This window comes from Zonotrichia leucophrys, chromosome 2 (genome assembly GCF_028769735.1).
Source record: "Zonotrichia leucophrys gambelii isolate GWCS_2022_RI chromosome 2, RI_Zleu_2.0, whole genome shotgun sequence".
NCBI lineage: Eukaryota > Metazoa > Chordata > Aves > Passeriformes > Passerellidae > Zonotrichia > Zonotrichia leucophrys.
In genome coordinates, this window is record NC_088171.1 from 13,907,193 (window position 1) to 13,920,790 (window position 13,598).

The 13,598-nt window shown below is 39.2% G+C and overlaps 1 long non-coding RNA gene across 2 annotated transcripts in view; it reads right to left on the minus strand.

Moving 5' to 3' along the window:
* Positions 1-1,400: 1,400 nt before the first annotated feature.
* The window catches only part of LOC135443606 (uncharacterized), a 76,953-nt gene continuing 64,755 nt past the window's right edge, over positions 1,401-13,598 (minus strand). For both annotated transcript variants that reach the window (XR_010439078.1, XR_010439077.1), the window contains exons 6-7: positions 5,941-6,046; positions 1,401-5,146 (exon numbers count right to left, since the gene is read on the minus strand). This is a non-coding gene — a long non-coding RNA (uncharacterized LOC135443606). The remainder of the gene's footprint in view (positions 5,147-5,940; positions 6,047-13,598) is intronic.

Sequence of the window (13,598 nt, forward strand, 5' to 3'; positions counted from 1 at the left end):
AGGCTTTCTCATACTGCAGCAATATCCATTAAAACATCTGGACTAGCAAAGCTGAAACTTCACACTTTCCCTCAGCCAGAAAACATCAACTTCTCCAAGGTGAGTCACATCATCCAGCACGGTTCTGTTTCCTTCACACTTCCCAGAATCAACACTTCAGACTGTGAAAACCTCCCTCTGCCAGCAGGTCTCAGGAAGACCACGGGCAGGCAGGGGGAAATAACACAGGGGCCAGAAATCAGAACAAAAAAAAACTATGTAGGGAGAGAAAGAAACAAATAGAGCAGCAGGTTATTCACCCCAAACATTTCCTTATTCAAACATCAAACAATGTTTTTCTTTTTGACTCTCCATTCTTCATTCTCAAATACTGCATTTTTCCCTGCTTACTCTTCCTTTTTTCCCTACCTGTCCTAATTACAGCCACAAACTTCAGAAGGTCCTATTCCACCTGCCTTCCCCTGCTTTATCTCACAGCACAAGTGCCTGATTCACTTCAGCCTTCCAGGAGCCTTCCCTGCCCCATTCCCTTCCTGCACACAAACCAGGGAGAGTGTCACAGGCATGCAGGGCTGCTCAGGAAGTTTACACAGCACTTGCTCAAACTCTGCAAGCCTCCCTGACACCAGCTCAGCATTCCAGCACACCAGCATCATTTTTAACTGATTTCTCATGTGATTTGTGCTGCCTCTCCATTCCCACATGCTACTCAGACCTTGGTGGCAAAAAAAAAAAAATCCATTCTTACTCTCATCAGAACTTGTCATCAGAATCCCTCTTTAGTTTTAGTAATTTGCTTAGTTTTAGCCTACTTATCTCATTATGCTGGTCTAATTAAAATCATTTGCTGACAAATATTGTCAGTAATGTAACAGTTGGCTAAATTAACACTGGCTTAGCCTTAGCTTTGTTATCAGCTTAACTACACAGCACTGATTGATGAGCATTTTAAAGCAGGAATTCCTTTCTTCAGGTCAAATGCAGAGAAGGCAAAGCTGGAGATTTGAATGTGATACATCAACAAGTCTTACCAGAAGAAAGTCAGATATAATTGTGCAGAAGCCAAACCAAACTCACATCTCCACAACTTCCCCGCAAGCTTGGAAATAAAAACAAAGATGCACTTGGCCCAACCTGTTAAAAGAGCAGGAGCATAGCTTAACATCTAAAATTACTGTTATAAGCAGTATGCCTTGCAGTCTGATTCTTATTTACTTTTTTGGCATAAATTGAGTATTTCTAGACAACAATTATTCCTACAGACAAAACTTAATTGCAATATTCATCACCAAATATGTCTAAATGATAGGGATGCTGAAGTGTTTTACAGTGAAAACACATCCAATTTTAATGAAGTTCAAAAGAAGAAATGTTTATTTATGGATTAAAGTACACAACGATCTGCTGCTCACACTTTCTGAAATACTGACAGCTTTTTTTGTTTTTACAGAGAGAAAGAGAGTGCAAGGGAAGGAAAGAAGGAAAGACTTCACATCTTGTAAATAGTTGTGGTGAGTGGATCAATGTTCCCAGCAGACAGGCAGAGAGCTCCTGGGTCTTTTGACACTAGCTGAGATCAGATGATATACAACGGAAGACAAAGTTGCCTCTAAGAGACTGCATCTGGTGAAAGGGTGGAGATGTGCTGATAACCCATTACAGCTGCAGGGGGATGTCTCAACATGTCTTGAGAAAGACTGCATATTTCTCTGTTTGGGGCTGAGGTTTGCTACTGTTCAAATTGAGTAACATCTTTTTAACACTGCTAAAGAAGAAAAAAAGGTGGAATCCAAACCAGAACATTTTCCTGTAGAAAAGTGCTTTCTATTTAGCAGGCTCTTATGAGGGAAAAAAAGCAAAACGACATATCTAAAATTAGCTCCTCTACTGAGAGCTAAACTGAAAACAACTTTAAGAGAAGATGAGATTATTTCATAGCAATATATAAATATAAAAGAACCATGAAAAAAAAAAAAAACAGAGAAAAGTCCAGGTTTTGGATAAATTTTCAGAACACCTTTCCCCACTTCAGGAATTTGCAACCGCCACCTAATGAATGAGCTGCTACTGTTGGTCTTCTGAATGATCCATGAGATGAGGGTGCACAGAAATATTACAGGAGGAATACCAACCTCCAGGAGATACAGATTCAGCCTGCTTGGAATCAGATATTTGTAAAGAAACTAGAAAGCTGTGGCTGTGCATAGACTTGACAGTGCTCCACTGGAACAACCAGAACCCAGGTTTGCACAGGCTCCAGCAAGTTAACTTGCACAAGAAATCCCATCTGTTTAAAAAAACATAATTCAGCTTGGGGAGAGGAGTAACTGGGGGAAGAGAAATTTAACAGACAGGTAATTCTTATTGCTCTGAAAACTGCTATCACTGGCCTGCTGTCAAGCCATCCAAAGACAAGAAAATATGCAATCTGCTGCCATTATTACAGTCCAATTCTCTATGGATTCAACCACAGGAAAAGCGTAAGTCCAGAGTTAGGCCTCAGCTTACAGTACATAGGCTGAAAAAGAAAAAAAAGACAATTTTTTGCTAAGCCAGCTAACAACATGCTGTTGCTCCAACACTCTGCCTCAGGCCATGCAGCCTCAGCTGCACCATCTGGGCTGGAAAGACTCCAGGGAGGAAAGAGCAGCTGAGAGTGCAACAAGTTGAGGCTCCAGTATAACCATGACTGTTCTGTTCTATGAGTTCAACTGAAACCTCACCTTCCCAGTTCCTGTTTCTTGTTGTCAGACACCTACTTTGTTAAATTGTTGCTTTTGAAGTGTCCTTCTCTATCTATATGTCTTAATTACTCGTTTCTCACTAAGTGATGGCTTCATATGCCTTTCCAGAGTATAACCTTCTCCCTGGCACAGCATCCTGATGAAATGACACTTACAATGGAGGCATTAGGCACCAGGAAGTTCAGATTGTTTTTAAGAGCAGTAAAACCCCTTCCATGATCTTGTGACATCAGTTATCAGAAACAAAGATAAAATGTTTTTCCTATTTTCAGCAGCAACATTCCCATTGATTTTAACACTGCAGGATATGCCCCTGTGCACTGGAACAGATCACCTGTATATGAATGCAGTCAGGATGAAGTGACCTCCAGCACAGCAATTTCTTATCCTTTGATTCTGAGGAGTAATAGCAAAAAGATCTGTCCCTTCCATCTGTATCTCAGTCAAGTCACCCACAAAGAGATATAAAGTTCTGGATCACACTCGTTTCTTCCCCTTTCCTTGACACCTGACCATGCTTCCCATGTTGTTTATACATTTCCTTTTCATTCCTGACATGCAAAAGTTACCAACTTTATATGAGGCCATAATGCAAAGACGTGTGCTATCTGAAGGTCGACAGTGTTAGCTAAGGAATGAAATCCAGTGGTCTCCTAGGGGAAGAAACAAGAAGGCAGAATGAATCACCTGCAGAATTAATGTGAAAACTCCATTTTGGGTAACCAATCACAGAGCAGACTGAGGATGTTTAAGTGCAAATCTACAAATTCAGGTGGACAACATAATATTGTGCTGGCAGTGCAACACACACTCCCTTTGCAATTCTGATTCACAAGAAATAAGAATAAGATTGACTCATAATATAACAGCTGCCCTGCCTCAACCTCCACAGCAAAGCTGTGGCTGCCCCCTTCTTACACACTGTGTACCCTAACACCCCTTCTACCAACTTCAGGGGCAGCAATTCCCATGGGGATGTCCACATCAGGCCAGAAAATGCTCCTGGCAGAGCGAACTGTTGTCCTAAAACCCCTCCATGCTCCCCAGCTCTACACAGCTCTGTGTGACAGGGATGGATCCTGAGGTCTAAGTGTACACCTGAAATATTTTGCTACTGTCTTCATGACATCAACATCAAATCTTAAATTGCCTTGAGCAGGATTGGAACTTTGCATGGCATCACATGGAAAATGTACATTATCTGGAAACTGCCTTCTAAACTCATTTTAAAAAGAGACTTTAGAAAAATCTGACATTGTTTTCATCCTTACAGATGGGTTAAAGAAAACACCTGAAAATAATTTAGAAAGCTGCCTATGTTTTTTACATTCTTGCACATTAGTTTCTGCTTTTCAAAACCCAAATCCTGATTATTTCCACTGGTCTTACTGCTCTGCAGGGAGGCACTGCTTCTCTGCTGCTAGCTCATCACATCCCCACGGTAAAGGCAGGACTTGTTCTTACATGTTGAGAACTGGCACAGAGCAGAATTTAATGATCAGAATAGTACATATTACACACATTATTTCAGTGCTCAGGATTTTGAAGAAATGATTCTATACAACAGTTTATTCAATACAACAATTACGTGGAATGTTTTCTGAAATATTCACATGTATATTTGAGTCCATCCTTGGGATCTGGATATCCAGCAGATGGCTTACAAAATCTGACTTGTAATGGTTTTATTATCAGGGCTTACCACTGCCAAATCCATGTCCTCTGATATCTCTGATAGAATCCCACCACCAGTTCAGGGAATATGAAGTGATTCCCAGCAGCTGAGGAGAGGATACAGGTGTTCAAACACTACAGGAGATAAAGTCAAATTTCCTAGGCTAGAGAAGAATGTGAGGAGAATTGAAGTAGAAGGAATGGGCAAAATGTCCTCTTGCAGCAGGTCCATGTGGGCGTGGGCACACCTCTCCCCTTCACTCACAGTTTGCAGACTGAAGCCACTGTGCTCTCTTTTCTGCTCCTGGAGAGGGATGTGCAGCTTCACATGGCCTCTGTCAATGAACATCAAACATGCTGTGAGGTTCAGAAAGGTATCTGTAGGGAAAAGGAAAAAAAAAAAAAGGAAAAAGCAGCATAAAAGTACTCTCTCAGGACAGAACAGGTCAGAAGAGCAGAGGATGTGGATCCAGACATTGATTGGCAGTTCTTACCCAGTGGTGTCAAACCCCTGAGGGCCCTATGGCAGTGACCCATTTCTTGCAGCCCATATCCAGGGAGCATGACCTGGTGCCACCACACCAGCACCAGCTGGCATTGTTTCAGATTTATCACAGAGCAGAAGAGAGGAACATAATTTTATTCCTTAAAGGGAGAAGACATTAGGAAAACTTACCTGTAATGACACTGACCTTAGTATAAATGGAGGGGTTTACAAGGCCTTTGCTCTGCAAAACATATTTGGAGGGAGAAAGTTTCAGTTTGAAAGTGACCTTTTTATACTCCACTGTATTTTCACAAATGCAATGTGTACAATCTGCCCATCTGAACAAAGTAAGACAGAAATGTCCTGAGACACCACAGGGCACTCATCAGAAAAACCCCCTAGGAGATTCAGAGGCTATAAGGAGGAGGAGATCCCCTGCTCACAACAAGCCTGCCTTCCTCTCCTGGATCATACCAGAACTCTGCACACTGTGTCTGTGGCTTTCCATGCATGGAAAAAACAATGCCAAGGAATCTTTTGATAACAGTCTCACCAAGTGCAGTCAAGACCTTAATGAAGGAAGCTTTCACAAATCAAGTGAAGAGCTCTGGACACAATCCAGAAGAGGATGTTGGGAAGAAAATTACTGTGCTGACAATACATTGGGTTCCTATGCTCAAATTTTAATGTATTTAATTGTATTTTGAGGCTATTTCCCTCTGTAACAGCCAAGAAAAATGAAGGGACTCTGCACAGGAATGTATAACAGTCGCTTTACAAAGGGGATCCGAAACTCCCATTTCCCATCCTTACTACAACTGAGATTCGCAGTCCCAAATCCTTCCATTAAATTACTGACCAAAATTAATGCTATTGCAATTAGTACAAGCAGTGGAACTAAGTTTAGATTCTGCACAAGTTTAGATGCAATCAAAAAAGTACATTTATTAGCATGTACCAGATGCTTTTTAGCTTATCAGGTCATCTTAAATATATAGCATTGATCAGCTACTTATATTTTTTAAAAAATACTACCCATGATACAGATGGCAGTGTCCAGATTATGACAGGCACCAAAATTTGTGGTCATTTTCCAGGTTCTCACAGCTGGAGGTCAATATGGCCAGCTAGACACAAAAATCTGCACAAGACACAACACAGAATCAGACCAAGCTGGATGGGGCTTTGAACAACCTGGTGTAGTGGAATATGTCCCTGCCCATTGCAGGGAGGGTGGAACTAGATATTCTTCCCTTCCCACGAAAATACTTCTATGATTCTATCAGTAACATTTCCTTTTCTTAGATGACCTTTTACACCTCTTTTCCTTCAGGATCTACTGCTTTTAAGGACCAATTTTATTCTACTTTAGGGAAAAACTGGTTTTTTCCCTAATGGGAATAATCTATAGCAACCACTAGTCACGTCTTAAAGAGATGCCCATTCAAAGGCAGAGACTCACATGAATCAGATGAAAAAATGTCTTGTCTAGTAAGCTCTGGCATATTGCAAATACACTGAATGCTTGACATTTTTATGATTATGCTAATGTTGTGACATTTGATGTGTTTGTTTTTTAAAAAAAATCATGCAATTAAGTTCTCTGAAAGAAAACCAGAAAGAAACAGATCAATCACTGAGAAGGCAGAAAGAATGAAAACTGCTTCTACCAGCTTTAGAAACAAATGCCTGCTAGTCAATGACAAACATTTGAACTAGATATTTCAGACTTGTCAGTTTTACTCTGAAAGTAAAGAGCACTGGTAGGGTGACTTTCAATATTTAGCACAAGCAGTGGCTTCACTTTCACCTCTTCCCTCTACCTCTGAAGTAGATGATAATAATAGCATTTGTCATGAAATGACTCTTTCATTCACTGAAAGAATTATAACCCTTAGAAAACTATTGCTTCCTTGTAGACAACTTCAAAATATGCATAACCCAATTAGGTCACAGAACCTTGCTTTTAGCTTCAACCCCTTTCAAAACACTGCTTCAGTTATATCCCAGATTAAAGTAGGAGAGCTAAGATATAAAATTACCAATATAAATAATTTAGTAATTGCTCTCCTGCACCTACAAACCTGAAGATTAACAGGAAGAACCAGAGAACTAAAAGATGCTCTACTGGAACAGCATAGTATTTGATGGCAGGAAGGTTACATGGATCCAAGCTGTGGAGCCAAGTAGAAACACAGAAGAGCAGCAGATGCTGGAGGAGAACCACAGAGGGATCCAAATGCTTGTTTTTGGTACAAAGCTACTGAAGACAGAAGAAATGGCTACAGGTTAATTACAGCAACCTGAAGTAACTTCATACCAACTTTGGAAGCAAATTAAAAACACATTCATTACCTCAGGTACTGTATACATTTAATCTCTTGTTAAAGACAATTACTAGTCCAATTGAGTTTAAAAATAGCTAACTTGATGGGGATTTACTACTGATGAAATCAAGAGTCAGCTTAATTCCAAGAAATTCAATTCCTTTTATGATACATCATTATCAAGGCAACAATAGCAAGTTTAGGAAAGTGCAAAAAAAGACTACAAAAAGAGGGACAATGAAAAAAATTGAACTCATGGTCAATTATTGGCAAATCCTGAGTTAAACTCTGAAAAGGAAGTTATAGAGAGGACTAAGCTAGAAAACTGTAAGAGCAGTTTCAGCTCTTTCCCTTGAGACAGTGGAAGAAAATTTTAAGTTAAAGAATTGGTCTGAAACTGAAGGGAAGAAATAAAAAGAATTTTCAAAATCCAAATGAATGAACCAGCAAAACACAAAGCCTAAGAAAATAATCTCTTCAGCACACTCAGAGACTCCTACACCTTTTCTGTTCCTCATAAAACATGTACACCTGAACTTTATCGATGTTCTCAGTATTTGGCTTTTTTCAGATATATTCACTCTGGGTTTAACAATGTAGAGCTACTTGACCTACAGAAAGATCTCCCTATATAATTGGCAGGACAACAGACACAGCATTTCTCAAACAGAAGTGACAACTTGTGGGTCCCCTTTTTGCCTCCCCTTCAGTATGACATGAACCTTCCCTGAGTTACTTTCCTGCAGCATAAAAGTAAACCCAAAGCTTCCCAGATCAAACATCCTTCTCTTGGGATGTTCTATTTTGGAGACACCTCAATATCCCAAGTATTTCTTTCCTTGGTCATAGTCTCTAACAGACACTTTCTGCTTTTGCTGGCTGCAAATCTTTGAGAAAGTTGACCCACTGGCCAGTGGTGGTCAGAAGAGGAACAAATCTGGAGGGACAGTGCTTCTTCCTACTGAGCCAGGTGCTCTAGGTAGGTCTGTGCCACCATGTGAGGCCAACTACAAACACACTGAACACCTGTAGGTGTGCACTTAGCAGAAGTATGCCCCAAAATCTTAAGCTTTTAAGGACGGCCATTAGCTTTTCAGTACAGACCAGGGTCTCAGCTGCATGACCTGTAAAGACCAAGGCTGAACCAGACCAAACATACTAAAGCCTATTTTATTCAGGTGGGACAAAACTCTAACTATTTTGGGTAGATTTTGTCTGATTTTAATGCCCTAGAGAGTAGATGTTTATATTTGAGCTAGTTAATTTGGGTTGTTTTGGGATTTAAGTTCAAGGAGAAAAACAAGCATTTAAAGATGATTCATATGACCTACTTTTGCTGATCTACACTACAATGAGATTGATCACACCTTAGATTTTGTTAAGTCAAATGAGTCAGTCTCTGTCTGATTTAATAAATAAAGCATAATTACTAGCTTAGAAATTCTGAACACAATCTAATCTTCTGCTGACAATGGAGACGAGACACTGCAGGCTGCTAGACTCAGTACACCTAAATTCTTCTAGCACTCCACACATACCCTGCAATGAAGCTACTTTGTATTCCATCAGTAAAAAGAACCTTCAGCTTTTTCCATCTTAGCTTCCTTTTCTGATTTTTATAATGCAGAGAAGTAATATTATATTTTGGTGAAGTATTTTCTTCAACCTTTGTGAATCCAAATCCAAAAGGCAAGTGTGCCTAAAGCATTCACTCCTGAATAGGAAGTGTTATAGGATCTGTGTTTCTACTAGATACAGAAAAATGCCATATCTGAACTTTGGTTTGAATTCATTTTCCTAGCCAAGCTCTACTAGTAAAAATAAACAGGACTTAACACAGTAGAATATAAGACTTTAAATGTACCATAAACTGATGTGTTTTTTATAAACTCAAACCTGACTAACTAGGATTTTTAAAAACCATGCTCATTATAATTAAATATAATGACAATATCCACAGCTTTAAATTACAGTTCATTAAGAATTAAAATACTTTCTGCTAAATTAAATGATTTTAAAATATAAGTTGAACTAAATAAGGAAAGCATGTAAAAATACAAAAAAAAAAACAGCCAAGCTCACAGATCTATCTTTTCTTCATCAAATGTTATTGTGAAAATTAATTAATGAAGTAGTCATAGCTGTAACAGTAAAGTCAAAGTAAAATTTAAAATAAGATGAATACTTTCCAAACTCTCCAAGATTTTTGTTACTTTTGCATTGCCAGTTCCCTCATTTCAAAGTGTTGAATTTACATCCATGAAAACTAATGACAGCTGGGGTTAGCCAGCATCTCTGCATATCAGATTCAGAGCACCACACCTTCTTCCAAATTTAGAAACTCCTTTTGACTGTATTTGCCAAAGTAGTTTCCTGTTATACTATGAAACTCCTTAAACCACTCACAAGTCATTCCCGAGACCAAAGAGATCAAACCTCAGTTCCACAAAATACTGAGGGAGTCCTGACACTAATTGTAATAAGTAAAAATTACCCTCTGTAGAAAGAAGTGGAGGGGGTGTATAGGAAGTTATTTCTTGGATTTCTTATAAGGAGTCTGCCTTACCTTTGAGTCATTCTGTAATAAATACCATATCATTGCTTAATTGTATGGAAATGGTTATTAGTGGTTCTGCAAATGTTTTGTTTGGGATTTGCATTTTCTCATCAAAGGATCCTTCTCTGCCTTCATATGCTGTCAGCCTCTTTCAGATGAGAGAGCTCAGCACAGAGATGCCTCAAATAAACCAAGAAGAGAAGAAAACATAGTAAACCACCAAAAGATGTAAAAATGAAACACAGAGACTCTGAGTTCAACCACAAGGGCTTGGAAATTAAGGGAGTTGTGGCAAAGTATTTTGGGTTGACTAAATGCCATGCCCCGAAATTTAAGCTACTTGCTTTAAAAAGAAATTTCAGAGACTAAGGCAGAATGAAAAGCTGCAGAGAATTTTAGTTTCTGCTCCCAATTTCTGGCTTCAAAATCTTTTTACTTTATTTTATAAATGCAACTTTGGGGACTGTGTATATTTTAAACAGCTGTCAAATACATGTAGTGTAGACCTTCAGCCATGAGGAAGTGGTTAGTAATGGGGAAGAGATTATTATGTCTTTTTATGGTGTGGAGCCACCATCCACTTCAGAGCTCCTAAAATATCCCTGGATTTTGATAGGTTTCTCCTGCCATACTGGTGTGGTCAAGGAGCTCCAAACTCATTTGCATTGTGATGATAACGTTGAACAGAATTTGCTGTATCCAAAACCAAAAGACAATTCTTTGGGGTTGCATTGATTTTGTTAAGAAAGATGGAACATTTTGTTAAAATGCTCACACACATTTACTGCTGGTTATCACCATGATGCTATGATAAGAAATATCCATTTATAACAATTTTTAGCCTTTTTGTAACACAACAAAATGGTGCTTTTCCTTCAGCACTTCTAAAAGTGTAAACCTGCTCATCACATCCTTCATACACGCATTTAATCAAAATACTTCAAATATGTATTGTGTAGCCCATGTGATCATAAAAACAGCTTGAAATTAATGAACCTTAACTGCCTTTAATTCTAAATGGATTCCACTGCAAGTGTGAACTAGCCCCACAGCTGAAGAAGCAGGTGTCCATACAGGATAGAAGGAGGACTGAGCCACAGACTCTGGCTATGGTACACTCCTGATGTGAAAAAGTCCATTTAGAGCCCATTGCTTACTTAGGCATGTGCTATAGTAACATATCAAAAATTCTGTTTTGTCTTTTTCAAAACTTCAGTTTTGTGAATTATGAGGAATAAAAAACTTTGAAGAATCTAACAATTAACCTAGATTATTGATTGGTTTTTTCCTGTAAATGGATTTTCTTGACCACTGTCTCTAGAGGTTGACATCCTATACATAAAATATGCTATAAGCAATCATTGTATCTCTTACAATATTCTTTAAAGATGGAGGACAAGTTAATAGAACACTGAATCTTCTAGTACCATCTCTAAGTCTAAGAACACCAGAAGGAGTATAATTTGCAGCTAAATAAGATGTAAATTTTCAGTTTTAGGATACCCATCCATTAGGTGTGTAATGAACTCATTCCATTACATAAATCTGAAGTAATAACAGAAATACTAAAACTAGCAGCCCCACAGCCACACATTGCATATTCACCTACTTAAGGTTTCCATTTCCACTCAAGACTTGGGCAACTATTTTATTTCACATGACCAATTAATGGCTGTTCCAACAACATACACTACTGATATAACTTCATTTGATCTGTCACTGGATGCACTGCCAAGGAAAGTCTGGAAAACAAATACAGCACTCATTCAGAGCCACAGAGTGGTTGAGACTGGGAGGAACCTCTTGAAGTCATCCAGTCTAACCCCACTGCTCAAACAGGGTCACCTACAAAGAGCTGCCCAGGCCCATGATTAGACAGTTTTTTAATATCTTTGGGAAGGGAGACTCCACATGTTCTCTGAGCACTCTGCGCCAGCAACCTGCAAAGTGAAAAAGTGTTTCTTCATGTTCAGAAGGAAACTCCTGCTCCAGATGGAGCCCATTGTTCTTGTCTTGTTAGACACAACTGAAAAGAGTTTGGTACCATCCTCTTTGCACCTTCCCTTTATATATTTACTTAAGTAGAGAAATGCCTCCCTGAGCCTTCTCTTCCCTAGGCAAAACCTTTCCAGCTCCATCAGTCTTTCCTCACAGGAGAGATGCTCAAGTCACTTAATCATCTTCATGGCCCTTCAGAGGACTGCCTCTGGTATGTCCATGTCTCTCTTGTGCTTGGGGACCCAGAATTGGACAGAGAACCCTGGAGGGGCCTCATCAGTACTTCAGAATGGGAGGGATCTCCTGCCTTGACTAGCTCGAAACATTTCTCCCAATATGGCCCAGGATATATTGAGCCTTTGCTGCAAGGGCACATTTGTGGCTGGTGACAAGTTGGCATCCACCAGAACATCAGGCTGTTTTCCTCAAAACCTCTCTCCAGCCAGCTAAGCCCCCACCTATGTCATGCATGGGGCTGTTCCTCTGAAGGTGCTAGGCCTGTCACTTCTCCTTGTTCAGCTCTGTAAGGTTCATGTCATTTCTCCAGTCTTTCCAGATCCCTGAGGTCGGCAGCACCACCCTTTGAAGTATCAGAAGATAATCTTGTGCCTGAAATGTAGAATTTGGGTCTGATTGCTCATCATGTATTCCAACAGTTACAACTATAAAGCCCCTCCAGGTGAGTTACCAGAGCTCTCCCTCTTGGGGGAAGTAAGGGATTCCCAGGTTCACCAGGTACTCCTGCCCAGCTCTGTGCTCCTTCCAGCAGCACGAGGGACAGCTGTATCTTACAGATAACCTTTTAATTAGGCAAATTACACTCCTCATTAGAATTCCATTGTTAAGGTGATGAAGTAAAAAAGGGCTGTGCATCACACTGACATGTTGACAGCGATTTCTGTTCTATCAAAACAAGCATCATAAAGACAGATTCTTTCTCATGAGTACCAGCAGTTTTTTAAACAGAAAACATAAAGCAATATTTGAACGGGGTGGGGAGGGAAGGTAGATTTATAAGAAAGACGTGGAGGTTTTTCACATAGATAAAGACTAGTGTCACAAGGTTCAAATATTTTAAAATAGTACATTTATTGCCTGATTGAAATTCACTGTAAAACTGGTATTCCAGGGAACTGATAAACTCCTTGCCAAATAGTAACATATTTAAAAAAGGGAAATCTTTGATTTTTGCTAGCAAACAAACAAAAGAGAAAGTTGTTTAGTACTACTCTGAGTCTTACTCCACCTCTTCTTTATAGCTTTTCATTAAATTCCATTAACTTATGATCAAATATTGAGTTATATTTAAATTTATTGAATTCAGGAATGATTTCAACAGGACCAGACTAATGAGAGAATCAGGCTGTAAGAGTTGCTTGTATAAATATTATCACGCCTCTACATAGCAACTTTTTCTTCAATTTTTAACATTATTATATTTAAGTGGGAGGGCTCTTGCAGGCTGCATATTCCTCACCCATCACTCTCACTTTGCAAAACATGTATTTAATGAGGCTGTGATCAAAATCAATTTTACAAGTTTGCCTGGGTATTGTAAGCAAAGAGCCTTTGGACTACAGTGGAGTGAATACAATACATCAGTCTGCAAATGGGACTCCAAAAATGAAAATCAACCAAATATTCAAAGAACCATCAAACCCCAAAGAGAAGCTTTTATGATCTCTAGAGGAGACACTGTATTAAGGCAAATTGAATTAATCACAAATTTCTTTAACAAGGCTGGACTGATATGTTTACAGTTTACTTCACAGCTGTTACTCATTAAACACATTTTAGATAGTCATCAGATA